General features: G+C 39.1%; 1 pseudogene; it reads left to right on the top strand.

Moving 5' to 3' along the window:
- The first annotated feature begins 3,862 nt into the window (after nt 1–3,862).
- LOC141445448 (ataxin-7-like protein 3) overlaps nt 3,863–7,659 on the top strand; it is a 12,759-nt pseudogene continuing 8,962 nt past the window's right edge.

Genomic DNA, 7,659 nt, shown 5'->3' with positions numbered 1-7,659 from the left:
AAACAATCCCCACACGATTGGCCTCTTCTAAAGCCTACCATATCTTTGGAAAAAACCTCATTCTTCTCCATAAACCACTTCTAACGTTCCCCAGCATGGAATGGAAAATTTTGCACACACAGGACATTAAGAAATGGGCCTTAGTTTTGCCAACTGATCTTGCACATGGACTAGACTTTGGAATAGGTATGACCTGAATATCCCGCCATTGCTTAGGCACAACACCGGACATGAAGATTAGATTATACAACTCGAGCAAAAATAATTTGGCAGCAGATGGCAAATTGAAAATCACTTCATACGTTATCCCCATCAACACCTGGCGCAGAATTTTTCTTTTTTAAACAGCTATTAAATTCCTCTAAAGAAAATTCAATCTCGAGAAAAGGATTGTCTGAGCAAAACATAGGTGTTTCGGATTGCACATAGTCAGGCGTAAGAGAGCGCAATAATTTCAGCTGACTTTCTTTTGACGCAATAACACCAGACGAGAATAGCCTTTCATCCATTCATTTGATTCCACATATCCGACGCAGTTGTAGTTTCACCAATACTTTGACAAAACTCTGCCAATCTGGGATTTGGCATTTGAATAATACGCTGCGCCTCAGCAACCTTTTTCTGCATAAAACTCAAATTATCGGGAGTCGGGTTTCGCCTGAATCGACCCAACGCAAGCCGCCTTTCTGCAACAACCTGGGAAAGCAAGGACTCAGTAGCTCTTGGGCTTAAAATCGCGCGTAGGTTTTGTACAATTTTTAACCATAGGAACACTTTTGGTTAAGCTTCCTTAACACGAGCTTCAAAAATGTCATATAATATCTGAACATCATTATGCACCAAAAGAGAAATCATCCTTAAAAGCCTCTTTAAACAGTCTCGATAGCTGACCAATCTGCGCCTTTAAAATTCATTCTTTGTACAAAATGAGGGTCATCCTTGTATTTAAGCTTAATTTAATAATAAGATGATCACTACCCAAATGTTCATTAGACACATCCCAACTAAAATCTACAGCAATGTCCGAAGTGCAAAGCTGACATCAGGAGAGCTTTCTCGAAGTGAACCAGCCACAAATTTAACCCTCGTCGGTTTTCCATTATTAAGGAAACAAAACCATGCTCGAGCGCCGAATCAAACAACTTATTACCTCTTAAGTCACACTAATAAGACCAATTGGTTATGATGAGCATTAAAGTCACCCGCGACTAAAGCTTTCTCAGAAACAAAAGAGAACAATGAGTCCCAATCTTCTGCGACGTCTGCACTGAGGAAGGACAATATAAAGATACAATATACTTTAAGAAGGCACAATTTAAAATTTTAACACAAATAATTTCAATACCAGTGTTGTTCAAAGCATGTGAGATAACTGAGCTTTTACAGAATCATGTACAATGATAGCCACTCCTCCATACGAATCTAGTCTATCTTTTCTAAATATATTGTATGAGCCAATTCGAAGAACTAAACTATTATCTAACCAAGTCTCGCTAATCACCGCAATGTGAACTTTTTCTCTGTTTAAAAAAAGTTCAAGCTCAGTTATCTTAGGCCTAATACTTTGCGAGTTCCACTTACTATATTCAAGTAGGATTTCAGTTATTCCTAGCCATTGATGTTTATTAAAGAAAAACCTTAACTAACTCAAAATCCATAAAAAACTTCTTAACACATTTCAAAAATTCTTCGATAATAACTGGCAATAGCTTCTACACTCCTCTTACCCTATGGCAGGACTCCCCCAAGGCTCAGTACTCTCCCCCCTCCTTTATAATTTATATACGTATGATATTGAACAATCTGTCTCCCCCTTCTGTAATATACTCCAATATGCAGATGATTAGCGTTATACACCGTTACACAGTCGTTTGATGAGGCTTCTTCAAAATTAAATGAGGCACTCAGATATCTAAAGGTCTGGCTAGATGATCATGGGCTATCTTTGTCACCATCCAAAAGCTGTACTGTAACTTTCTCGCGTAACAGATCCATCCCGAACATAGATATTAACTATGAGTACGAGGTTATTCCCTGCAAGGACTCTGTTAAATTCCTTGGTGTTTTTCTGGATTCCAAAATGACTGTTGTACCCCATTTGGAGCACATAACCGGAAATGCGAAAGGGGCATTAATGTTCTCCGGGCTCTTTCTGGAGTCTGGTGGGCGCTCACCCATACTGCCAAAAAACTGTTATATAATGCAATAATCCGTAGCCAGATCGACTATGCTTCACTCTCGTAGTGGAACCCTGCAATAAAAATGCACTTAAAAAATTGGACCTGATACAAGCTAAGTGTCTACGTATTGCTCTGGAGCAATGAAATCCTCACCAAAAATGCCATGCAGGTAGAATGCTTAGATCCTCCTCTCTCCCTCCGCAGACAGTACTTAGCAGACCGTTTCCCTTTTTAGGGCATGTTCCGTATCCAACCATCCTCTTATACCCCGACTAGAGCTCTCTCCCTGGAAGTGTCTGAAAACACCATATTGACACATAAGGAACGCCAAGATACATTGTGTCGTATTCCAAATTAAAAAACCTCTCGTCCCCGCTATATACCACCTACATGAACCCCATATTTGAGCCGATTATGAGTCTTTGATATATTCTCCAAAAGTTATCCTTGATTTGGCATTACAAGGATAGTCAGCGGCCAACAACATATTTAATAAAAAATAGAAAAATGGCAGGTTGGCTACACATCTTCACAGATGCCTCTAAAATAGATCCCAATGGCTTTGTAGGTTCAGCAGTATGGATTCCCAAATACCAAATTGCTTTGACTCAAAAAGGCCCAGCCCAGTCATCTGTTTTCACTGGGGAATCCATCGCAATATTGGAGGCTATTAAATCTCGGAATCACACAGCGTTCCAAAATCTTAATCTTTTCTGATGCTAAAAGCTGTCTACAAACATAGTAGAAATCATTTTAAAATGAAAACTAAACTCCCAATCATTTTGAAAATTAAAGAGGCTCTAAACCGATGTGAAAAAAAGGACTAGAAGTTACTCTTGTATGGATTCCGGCCATTGTGGCATAGTGGGAATGATGAAAGAGCGGACATGTGGGCAAAAGAGGCCATCACAATTGGTGGTCAGGATTATAAGACTATCTTACCATCGGACCTAATGATGTCCGCTCGAACTGATTTAGGGTCTCCTGGCAGAACATGTGAACCTCTCCAGACACCAGAAAGGCCGACACTACGGGAACATTCAACCATTAATTCCGCGTAAACCTTGGTTTATCACTTCCGCTCTGCTAGTAAATGGTCACTTCTACTATCTGTCGACTCCGTCTAGGTCATGTCTGCACTCCGGTGTTTTTATCAAAAATTAGAGTACGGGATAACTCTCTTGCGAATGCGGTCTTGATGAGGGTACCCTGGATCACATTTTTTTCAATTGTGGTAAACATACTTATTCCCTGTATGATGCATTGCCGAAGGATGTTCCGCGCCCTATGAATTTTCTGACACTTCTTTCTATACTAGATTCTCCTCTTTTAAAAATATTGATAAAATTTATACAGTGCCACAACATTAAATTGTAGCAACTGCAGCATGCTTAATATTATATATTTCATACTTCCTCTTCACTTTATCCTTTTATGTTAGCATGCTTAACAGTCTGCCATCCCCTCCGCTAAAAAAAAAAAAAAAAATCGTTTCGTCTTGTTATTGTCAGTGTACCGTCCATAACCAAATGTTATTTGTTTTAGGTTTCCTGTCTGTTCCTCCCCCGACATCAAAATTATATAAACCGAACAGTCTCCTCATGCGTGTAATGTCTCTACATCGACATTGGCAAAATACATCTGCTAAAAAAGCAAGGTGAAAGCCATAAAAAAAAAAAAAAAAAAAAATTACAATATTTTTTTCGTTCTCATTTCAGTGCAGTTGCAGATAGTTTTGTGTTTTTAACTTGCTGCCTAAAAAGCTGTGCTTCGGAAATCACGATGAATACGATAGTAAGTGAACTAAGTATGAACGACTTAAATCACAAGTTCTTTTGAAATAATGCAGAACGAGAGTAACGCAGAAGATGCAGCCAATTTTATTTACGATAGTGTACTCGACGATGTAGCCATCGGGTTTATTTTTGAGTTCCACCATGGACTGAAAACTGGACTAACCGATTTAATAGAAGGAGAAAAGAAGATGAAGAGCCCCTACAAGATAATAAATTCGCCGGAGTGCGATGTGTTTGGATTTTCCGTGTTGAAAAAGACTGCAGACAGCAACTGTTCTTGCCCTAATTGCGAGAGACCTGTGTCGGCGACCAGATTTGCTCCTCATTTGGAAAAATGCATGGGTAAGTTTTAAAAATTGGATAATAGTGTTAAATTCAAGAGCAAAAGCTTAACAACAACACAGTCAAAATTCTGCTGCTCCATCTATAATTAAATGTTTATTTCATTATGTTTAACCTGTAAGTGTTTGGCGGGTGTTCTTTTCATATTTTTTTATAGTAACATACAATAGATATATTTAGTTAAGGTTTCTTAGGTAAATTCCTTTGTTTTCTTTTTAACTATTATTGTCATGTGTCTTACAAAAGTAAGTAAATGAGTGTAGGTATTCTAATTTTATGTTTTAGTTGTGTTATAAAAATTAAAAGAAAATTAAAAAAAAATTAAAAAACATTTTTAGGCATGGGCCGCAACAGCTCTCGTATTGCATCCCGCCGCATTGCTTCCAACAGCCGAGAGCCAACCTCATATGCAGGACTCCTCAGTGATGATGAAGACGATGTTGACTGGGCTGGGGGCTCCCTGCAGAATGAGCGTCGGAAAAGACGGATCAAGAACAACATAGGAAGCAAATAAACTTCATAAGTAGGTTTCAGTAAACATGCCATAATGACATAGTATCTCAATTGCAATATACATGGAGATGTTCTAGTTGTAGTTTGGCATGGGAATTACACCCCAAACCCTCTTACTCTAAGAATATGCCTTTGCTCAGCATTCAGGCTAAACTAGGCTGGATTATTGATTGATAGCAATCAATGCATAATAAGGACTACCATTTTCGCGCTCACCAGTTGGCGCCACTGTAGACAAAGGTCCTGCCTGATTTTAGTGGTTTGTTTGTTATTATGGGTGTGAAAACAAAATTACATTTAAATCATATTTAAAGGTATTAAACCGTACCATAAAAATATCAAGCATGCCACAGTCTTGTGTAGTCCCGTTTTTGGAAAAAAGGGAGGACAAAGTTTTCCGAAAGACAAAACTCTCAAAACACAGATATTCATTGCCCCGTAATGTATATTTGCCATAATTAATTTCAGGTATCGCAAAATATTCACAAAATTATTCTAATTATAAATAAACCCGCGTAGCTCACCCAAAAACTATGAGATTTGACATTTCGGAGACCTCTTGCAACACTAGCGCCTCTAGCGGCGAATTCATACGTGATAGCCCTCATTATCTTGTTGTTTTGAAGTTATATCTTGTAGTTTAGTTCATAGTTAACAGTTTTTAATTTAATATTACAGCGGAAATAACAGGAATAATGGGTCACAGAATTCAGACTCAAATGATGGTGTCACATATGACACAATGACTGCGAATGAGAAGAAAAACTTACTGCTACAAATTTGTGGAGTTGTATCAGAGCACACAAAGAAATTGTGCACAAGGTATTTTTTTTTATTCAACTGGATGGCAAACAAACAAGTGGGTCTCCTGATGGTAAGAGATGAGCACCGCCCATAAACATCTGCAACACCAGGGGTATTGCAGATGCGTTGCCAACCTAGAGGCCTAAGATGGGATACCTCAAGTGCCAGTAATTTCATCGGCTGTCTTACTCTCCATGCCGAAACACACTGCAAACACTGCTGCTTCACGGCAGAATTAGCAAGCAAGATGGTGGTAGCAATCCGGGAGGACCTTGCACAAGGTCCTACCACCTGCATGTATGTATGTATGTATGTAATTTATATCCCTGAAATTGAAATCCATCGCATTGGCAATGGCTAAACATGCATAAAGTAGATTAATATGTATTTGAGTATTCCCAAATACATATTAAACACGCAAGACTGAAGAACAAACATTTATATTTATGATACAATGATAATTAATTTATTATAATCTGCCGCTAAGTGCCCTGGGCTGAAATTGACCTGAATTGTAGTAAGTAAATCTCGAACTCAATGTATGGAAACCACAAATTTAGTCTGACTAATTTCAACAAATTCCTATCCACAACAAGCTTCGTCAGTAACTATCCAAAATAACCACTAAACCTTGAAGATATGTTTACCTGGCCCAAACATTCCATATATACAAAAAAATATATACAACCAATTAAAAAAAACAAAACAAATTTGTTTAATTCAAGTTCTAAAATACTTCAGATCAACCCGTTGCCCGCAACACACTGAAGAGCAACGCCGGACACTCCGCAACACAGTCCTGGAGCCTTACACCAGAGTCCCAGACCATGGGCCTGGGACCGGACGACGCTGGCTCCCCGCCTGACTCCAGCCCCTCGTCTTCCTGCTCCTCGTCGAGTCGCAAGCGGGACGCCATCGCGTCCCTCCAAGACTAAGAACAAGCGGGAACGAATGTCGCCTAATGGAGGGACTAATATCACAGGTTAGTTAATAAACCCTTTATCCACACGCAAAATAGGCGCACTTAGACGTCGAGTTGCGGAAAACGGCCCGCTAATACCGATAGTACATATAGGGACAGCTGGGCTACTACGAAACTCGAAGTCCCTCTCGCTCTCTCATTAAATAGTATAAGTGTGACCGCACGACACGAACTTCGAGTTTCGTAGTAGCCCAGCAGGTACTATACAGGTCGCCGCGCGCGCCAGCTCAACCACTTAATTTGAATACCCATTTTTATCGATCTAAAAGAAAACTAGACTCAGCGTTATTACCTTGTGTAGATTTATCTTGTTTGAGTGAGTATAAGTATTCTATGTCTAAGCTCAAGATCGGACTCTGTCAATCCAACTGCTCTTTAATTTCGTGGGATGTATATGAAGTGTCCACAGAAAGAAAATGTCAAGTCAACTTTTTTTTAATTGTGGTTTTAGTCTCAAAATATAGAGCTACACAATATAGAGTACAAAGTACTAACTTACCATTGAATTTAATAATCTATAAATATTATAAAATGTATTTTTTTAACTTTTAAAGAAATGGTAACATAGTAATTGTTGGTGATGACTACTTTTTAAACCGCTATAACTCAAAAGTTCCTTAGGTGACTAGACATTCTTTTGTGACCCTTCATAATATATGCAACTAGCTATTGCCGCGGGTTTCGCCCGCGTGGAATTCGGTAATCGCGCGCTGTTCCTAGCTAGCGCATAACTATCTCCATGCCAAAAATCACGTCGTTCCGTCGCTCCGTTTCGACGTGAAAGACGACAAACATACAAACACACACAGTTTCGCATTTATAATATTAGTATGGATTTATCGGAATCGAAAGCGGAACCAGAAACGGAATCGGAACCGGAACCAGAATCGGAGCCTGAGTGACAGGTTAACGAGATCTTAAGGGTAGGTCTACTAACCTGAGGGTCTATTGCGTAATGTTTCTGACACTCGCGATAGTCGCGTTCACAATCAAATAGATAGTTTTCGCATACAAAAACTGTCATTTGATTATGATCGCGAAT

The sequence above is a fragment of the Choristoneura fumiferana genome, chromosome 2, assembly GCF_025370935.1.
Source record: "Choristoneura fumiferana chromosome 2, NRCan_CFum_1, whole genome shotgun sequence".
Classification (NCBI taxonomy): domain Eukaryota; kingdom Metazoa; phylum Arthropoda; class Insecta; order Lepidoptera; family Tortricidae; genus Choristoneura; species Choristoneura fumiferana.
Note: the sequence above shows the minus strand (reverse complement) of the source record. Positions and strands in the feature narration are given on the sequence as shown.